Source organism: Mus musculus, chromosome 18, assembly GCF_000001635.26.
Source record: "Mus musculus strain C57BL/6J chromosome 18, GRCm38.p6 C57BL/6J".
NCBI lineage: Eukaryota > Metazoa > Chordata > Mammalia > Rodentia > Muridae > Mus > Mus musculus.
The window spans coordinates 47,781,953-47,790,283 of record NC_000084.6 but is presented as its reverse complement, the minus strand read 5'-3'; the positions used below and the strand labels follow the sequence as shown (position 1 = coordinate 47,790,283).

General features: G+C 37.9%; 1 long non-coding RNA gene across 1 annotated transcript in view; it reads left to right on the top strand.

The window, feature by feature from the left end:
* The first annotated feature begins 750 nt into the window (after positions 1-750).
* Positions 751-8,331, top strand: part of Gm4146 (predicted gene 4146) — a 28,445-nt gene continuing 20,864 nt past the window's right edge. The window contains exon 1 of the long non-coding RNA NR_152200.1: positions 751-951. This is a non-coding gene — a long non-coding RNA (predicted gene 4146). The remainder of the gene's footprint in view (positions 952-8,331) is intronic.

The following is an 8,331-nucleotide window of genomic DNA, read 5'->3' as shown; positions in this document are numbered from 1 at the left end:
CCTCAATTCTGCTACCCTGAAAAGAGCATTTCTCAACCCTAAACCCTACTACCATGAATACTGTATTCTAAAAACTTACAGGCAAAATAGTTTTCTCTGAACTCTAAGAAGAAACAATATTCCTAAGTATTTGAAACCTGTATTCTGAGAAAAATTGCTTCCAATATTTTCTGTGAGAGTTAATACAAACATGGAGTATGAGCATCTTCGACTTTGGGGATTAAATATGACCAAAGTGCTGATGCACGCATGGGAGTGTATAATGAAACCTCTGTACTTTGTACAGTGTAAAGAATTAAGTATTTTCTAAATCATTTTTTAAATGAAGTAGGCATATCTTCACAGTGTCTGGTGAGAACAAACAAATAAACAGCAGCAACAAATGAAAAGCTATTCCATCAAGAAGATTCAGGATGAAGATAACTACCACAGGAGTTGCTCCAGGGCCACAGGCAACATAATTTTTCTAAATACCTGCCGTATCCCGGGGCAACCCTATACACTCTCCATTCATTTACTCTTTTCGTGAATGTTTTGTTCTTTGTTTTTGTTTTTTTCTCTGCTGGGGATTAAACTCACAACCTGATGCTTATTCGGCAGGAGGTTTAATAAAACCAAGTCTTTTAAGCAACAAGCTTAAACACCTGCTGGCACATCAGTGCAGCTCACCCTGTTAGCTCAGGGGTGAGGGTGGGGGTGGGGAGGTGGCAGAAAACAAGTCTGAAAAGGTCATTGCTTACAAAGTAGTGCATTCTAATGAGGAATAGGGGAGAGGCCCAGGAACTAGAACAGCAACTGCAGGTGACTGTGAAGACTGAACTAAATTAGTGACCAGAAGGAGGTGTGGTACTTTAAATGCAGCCTTCACAAAATTTAGATTTCATCGGAGATCTGGATGTCAAGAAGACACCCATGGCAATTTGTAAAGAATGTTCCAGAATATAATAAATGGTAAGTAGATCGTTATGAAAACTTGTTATATTTGAAAGGGAAGTGTAAATAAGCAGTCGCTGGTGTTGGCTACAGCAGTCAAGGGAATATCAGATTGAAAACTGTCGTTTCAAATAACATAATTGTTGACAAATTTATGAGAAGTGACCATTTCCATCTGCAGGGCAATGGATGGCACCTGGCTGTGATCCCTGAGATCTGACAACATGCGACATGAATTTTATGTTGTATTTATTTAATGTTTGCTGCTGGGGCCACACTCAGAGTCCTAACGAAGAAAAGAAAAAGTTCAATAGATAAGAGGGGATAGTGAGGAAGAAGATACAAAATTACGTCATCAGGGAGGACTGAAAAGGCCAGAAGAATTGGTCAGACGATTAATTAAAAGGAAAGAAACGGGACTGCAAAGATGGCTCAGCAGTTAAGAGCACTTGCTGCTCATTCACAGAAGGCAGGTAGTTTCCAGCACTACAGCATCAGGTGGGTCACAGCTATCTGTAACTCCAGTTCCAAGAGTTCCGACAGCCTCTTTAGACTTCTATGGGTATCAAGCATACATGCAGTACATAAACAAACACGCAGGCAAATATTCATACAGCTAAAATAAAAGTAAGTCTTGAAAAGTGAAAAATGTTTAATTTTTTTAAGTAAAAGAAACTACCAGAAACTCACACAAGAGTAACCTCAAGTCAAGAGTAAATATATAGCCCTGCATGTTCCTGTAGCATGTTCCTGTAGGCAACCACTAATATCATGACAGCAAAACAGCATTCACTTAGGGGAGGCTGACCCTGCCTCCAAAAGGCCTCGGGCTCAGCCTGCAAGTTCAAACTGAAGACCCAGTAAATCTCCTGCCTTCCATAAGTAGTGCAAGCCCTGTTACAGAGGCAGGAGCCTCTTGGAGATGCAGCACCACAGCATTTAGCATCTAATGCCAGTTTTGAAAATTGTGAGCCAAAACATCAAAATATGCCAACCGAAAATAAGGGGGAAAATATCACTCCACAGAAAAATCACAGCAATAATATCCTTTAAAGTGGAAGATAACTAAAAAATTTAAACTATTTTAAATATTTGAGGATTTAAAGTAGACATGTTAAATAAATATAGGAAGAACATTAACAAAATGAAACATGTTATTTAAAATGGAAATTTGAAAACTGAATTTTTTGTCAATTTGAAAAACAAAAAATATTTTACATACAATCAGCAGAGACTTGAAAAGAAAAACTAAAAAATCAGTGAAACTGAAGCCAAATCTAAAACAACCATAAAAATAACACAGAAAATTTAAAACAGAAAGGAAAAAAAACCTAAATAATAGATATAGTCATAAATATATACAAAGAGAAAAATATAAGAAAAAATTTTATACTAATATTTATCCTTGAAATGGGATTTGTAACACTTCAATCCAGGGTTATATAGTACCAAATAAACCAAGAAAAAAATAAACCCACAGACAGACAAAGACCATGCAGAAACACTTCATTGTGTCTGCTGCCGCAGTGTGTATTAATTATATAAAGAGTTCCTGGCTTACCACTCCTTGATTCACTTGTTGATTGACATGTCATGATGGTAGAAACCCCCACCAATCTATATTTGAATATGCATATTTTCCTGGGCTAGCCATATTCTGTAAGAGGTTCTCTCATAGAGCAGCAAACCATGTATCTTTCTGAGACATGTGGTCACAAGAGTCATCCACAGGTAGCTCTACAGAACATTGTGCTACATAGCTGTGCTATTCAGTGGGTTACAGGTTGGAAATACATCTCCAAATTAAATGTCTTCAGAAACCACCTCCAAATCTCATGGGGAGTAGAGAAGCATCTGCAACATGGTTTTCACAGACTAGAGCCAAGTTACTTAGAATCGCAGGTTCTCTGGGTTTCCTTTTATTCTTTGATGTGGGTAGGTCTAGAGCCATCTGTAGTCATGGTTCAGGCTAATCACTATATCTTCTAAGGAAATCTCTTTTAGAATAGACTACTACTCTGTGCTCCACGGATTATAAATCTGATTTTCCTACACTTCTGAGAATGCAGGTCATATCCAAGCCCATGGGAGCTTGGGAACTGATGCAGTAATTCTCTTTTTTATTAGGTAGTTCTTGTCTGATCTATACAGATCAATCCCCTGCAAAGGGCTCAGGGGAGGCCTCCGCAGACCTATGGATTTGTGTGTTAGTTCCATTCACTGTGATATTCTGCCGAAAATTAGAGTTGCCTTAATTAACCTCACTGAGCTCTAGCGCCTCACCTTCTTCACCTCCCCAGGGTCTTCCCAGTTTCTACTTCCTAACACTGTGGCCTGGAAATCACCTCCACTGGGACAAGAAGCTATGATCCCAAAGGTGACTCTCATCTCCCTTCTCACATGGTTATAATACTGGCCCATCTTTATCAAAGGTCTGAAAACCATTATTTCAGACATTTTTCTCCTCAAAATAGAGGAGAGTTCCATGGAGAGCCAGTTGTTAAACACTAGCAGCACACTCAGCTGTTACCATTTGCAGCTTACATGATCATCAACACAAACTATCCCAAAGTATCTTCAACAAATCTCCTAGGAGTGAGTATATCTACACAGAGACTATCCCAAAGTATCTTCAACAAATCTCCTAGGAGTGAGTATATCAAGAAAGTGCAGTACAAGGCCAACATGTAAATGAAATGTTATTTCTATGTAATGTGATAAAAAACTAAAATATTAAAATTTCAAAATCAGATACATTTATGGTATATCAAAAGTCAAAAATTGATAAAGAGAAATCTAAAAAAAAAAAAAACAGGTAAAATAACAATGCAGACTGGCCAACTAATGGATCAGGGTGTTTTGTAGATAGAGTGTTTCTTTCTGAGATAAAAAAGGATAATGGTTATCCCACATCTCCTTGTACTAAACGCCACTGGCTCCTAACCTTGAAATGGCTAACTGTACAGTGCATTTTATTTCCATGGTTAAAAATACCAATATAGCCAAGGCTCTCCTCTTTATTAATATATTGTGTTAACATATCACACCAGCTTTAAGACTGGAGCTGTACACATTTATAAACTATTGAAGAGTAAACCACTAGCTTTAAGACATGCCATTGAGAAGTCTTTTGTTGTGACTATTTTTTATGTCACTGTGAAAGCCACAGTATCACTGTAGGAACCATATATTGGCCTGAAAGAAACATTATGCTCAGTAGATCTATGGATCAGAGTGAATACTCCCATGTAACATGAACATGGATGGACCGTGTTGGATTGCTTTGTTTTGGATTTTCTTTTGATTTTTGTTTTGTTTTTAAGGGCTTTCATTCTGTTATCCATGCTGGTCTTCAACTCACAACAATTCTTCTTGCTCAGCCTCTCCAGTATTGGGATTACATATATGAGCCACTATGTCTTGCTACCAGTAAATATTGACTGTTAGTGATGAAGCCTATTAAATGTACGTGCAAGGATAGATTTGATCTTTGAACTTTTGTATAACAATAAAGTACTACTGCACCTTGTGTTTCCAATGTATGTGGACAGTAGATAAAAAAAATTCTGCATCACTGACTAATTATTAATTAATTAAATTAATAATTTAATTTCTCCTCTAGCTATTTTCAAATATATAATACATATATTGTAACCATATTCACACTACTGTCCATTTGAACACCAGCGCAGGCTCCTTCTATCAACTTGTAACCCTGTGCCTACCTGTTGAAAATCTCTACCCATAACCCTCTCCCATCACCCCTAGTGATTACCATTTATCTCTATGTCTACAACATCAGCATGATTTAGATTACAAGTTATGGTATTTGTCTTTCTGCATCAGGCTTATTTCATATAATTACTCTTTTGGTTTCTGCATATTGTCATGAATGACTAGATTTCACTCTTTTCATGGCTTTATACTATTCATTTACATACCACATTTTCTGTGGAATATAGAACATTCTATACAACATTCATCTGTTGTTAGACATGTAGTCTGATTCTAGATCTTGGCTATTGTGAGACGAGTACTATAATAAACACAAGAGTAGGTACTTCTTTGACGTACATACTGACTTTGTTTCATTTGGATATGTGCCCAGCCATGAGATTCCTGATGGAGGTTATTTTTAATGTTAGGGTTTATTTGAAAATCACCTTTAATGTGCTAACTTTGCCTTCCTGCTGTTTGACCCTTGAGAGCAAGCTTTAGATTAATCCCCTCTGAGTAAGATCCGATTCACATTGTGAGTATGGCAATACCAGGCCTCCTAAGATGGCGAATTCCAGTAACATACCAATGAGTCTTAACACTCTACCTCATCTGTTACTCTGAGGTCAGTAGTGACTAGCTTCACCAAAGCTAAAATAAATTACAATGCTAGACCTGTCGACAAGATCACTTGAGGGTTTTTTTGTTTTTGTTTTTGTTTTTTTTCATCTACATGTTTCAAATTTTCTTCTCTTGTCTGGAGTTTCCAGAGATAGGATGAGTCTTTGTGTTCTCATTAGTACCTTCAAGGCTCTATGCATTTGATGATTTTGTAATAAAAAAAAATTTAAGAAATAATAAGCTGATGACAGAATTGGTTCCCAGAATAATAAAAAATGGTTCTAGGTTTCCCCATCAAATGTTTAAGATCCAAGTCCCAGGTGTTATTCACAGGCTTTCATAGGCAAGAGAACTGTCAAAATTAATAAAACAAAATTCCAAACATTGAAATCGTCTGCTTAACATCTTAATAGATATTTTTATCTAGATGTGAAATGAGACCATAGCCCAGATACATCCCCAAGCATGATCTCTTATTAGCAAATCCATTTGCACTTTAAAAAAAAAGTCTCCTGACCTTTTATTAGATATATGCAGAATAATTTGTAAAGTTATAGATGACAGTTTTTTAAAAGGAAAAAATACATACAATAATGACCAAGATCGGTGCTAGAAGTTCGAAGAAATCCATTCCTTAAGCCGTTTTGAAAAGAAAAATAGGATCCCTGGCCCAGGGAGTCTCCGGACACCCGAAAGGACCCACACAGGATCCGCCATGGGATCCTAATACCTCCGGTGAGTGGAACACAGCACCTGTTCCAATCCAATCTCGCAGGACCTGAGACTACATTAATTAGGGAAGGAGAAAACCCGGCCTCATCAGGGTCATAAGTCCCTTCAGATCAATGCCAGCACAGGGGTTCCTTGCCCACAGCGTCTCCGGACACCCGCAAGGACCCCCACAGGACCCTCCACGGGATCTTAAAACCTATGGTGAGTGGAACAAAACTTAGCCAGGAGGCAGGTTCAAACACCAGATATCTGGGCATCTTCCCTGCAAGAGGAGAGCTTGCCTGCAGAGAGTACTCTGAGCACTGAAACTAAGGATAGAGCTAGTCTCCCAGGTCTGCTGATAGAGGCTAACATAATCACCTAAGGAACAAGCTCTAACCAGAGACAACTATAACAACTAGCTTCAGAGAATACCAGATGGTGAAAGGCAAATGCAAGAATCCTACGAACAGAAATCCAGACCACTCACCATCATCAGAACGCAGCACTCCCACGCCACCTAGTCCTGGGCAACCCAACACAACCGAAAAGCTAGACCCGGATTTAAAAGCATATCTCATGATGATAGTAGAGGACATCAAGAAGGACTTTAATAACTCACTTAAAGAAATACAGGAGAACACTCCTAAAGAGTTACAAGTCCTTAAAGAAAAACAGGAAAACACAACCAAACAGGTAGAAGTCCTTATAGAAAAACAGGAAAACACATCCAAACAGGTGATGGAAATGAATAAAACCATTCTGGATCTAAAAAGGGAAGTAGACACAATAAAGAAAACCCAAAGTGAGGCAACGCTGGAGATAGAAACACTGGGAAAGAAATCTGGAACCATAGATGCGAGCATCAGCAAAAAAATAGAAGAGATGGAAGAGAGAATCTAAGGTGCAGAAGATTCCATAGAGAACATTGGCACAACAATCAAAGAAAATGGAAAATGCAAAAAGATCCTAACTCAAAACATCCAGGAAATCTAGGACACAATGAGAAGGCCAAACCTACGGATAATAGGAGTTGATGAGAATGAAGATTTTCAACTTAAAGGGCCAGCAAATATCTTCAACAAAAAGAAAACTTGCCAAACCTAAAGAATGACATGCCCATGAACATACAAGAAGCCTACAGAACTCCAAATAGACTGGACCAGAAAAGAAATTCCTCCCTACACATAGTAATCAGAACAACAAATGCACTAAATAAAGAGAGAATATTAAAAGCAGTAAGGGAGAAAGGTCAAGTAACATATAAAGGCAGACCTATCAGAATTACACCAGACTTTTCACCAGAGACTATGAAAGCCAGAAGAGCCTTGACAGATGTTATATAGACACTAAGAGAACACAAATGCCAACCCAGGATATTACACCCTGCCAAACTCTCAATTACCATAGATGGAGAAGCGAAAGTATTCCACGACAAAACCAAATTCACACATTATCTTTCCACAAATCCAGCCCTTCAAAGGATAATAACAGAAAAAAAAAAAAAAAAACAATACAAGGATGGAAATCACACCCTAGAAAAAGCAAGAAAGTAATCCCTCAACAAACCAAAAAGAAGACAGCCACAAGAACATAATGCCAACTCTAACAACAAAAATAAAAGGAAGCAACAATTACTTTTACTTAATATCTCTTAATATCAATGGACTCAATTCCCCAAGAAAAAGACATAGACTAACAGATTGGCTACACAAACAGGACCCAACATTCTGCTGCTTACAGGAAACGCATCTCAGGGAAAAAGACAGATACTACCTCAGAGTGAAAGGCTGGAAAATAATTTTCCAAGCAAATGGTCTGAAGAAACAAGCTGGAGTAGCCATTCTAATATTGGATAAAATCGACTTCCAACCCAAAGTTATCAAAAAGGACAAGGAGGGACACTTCATACTCATCAAAGGTAAAATCCTCCAACAGGAACTCTCAATTCTGAATATCTATGCTCCAAATGCAAGGGCAGCCACATTCATTAAAGACACTTTAGTAAAGCTCAAAGCACACATAGCACCTCACACAATAATAGTGGGAGACTTCAACACACCACTTTCATCAATGGACAGATCGTGGAAACAGAAACTGAACAGGGACACAGTGAAACTAACAGAAGTTATGAAACAAATGGACTTAACAGATATCTACAGAACATTTTATCCTAAAACAAAAGGATATACCTTCTTCTCAGCACCTCACGGGACCTTCTCCAAAATTGACCATATAATTGGTCATAAAACAGGCCTCAACAGATACAAAAATATTGAAATTGTCCCATGCATCCTATCAGACCACCATGGACTAAGGATGATCTTCAATAACAACATAAATAATGGA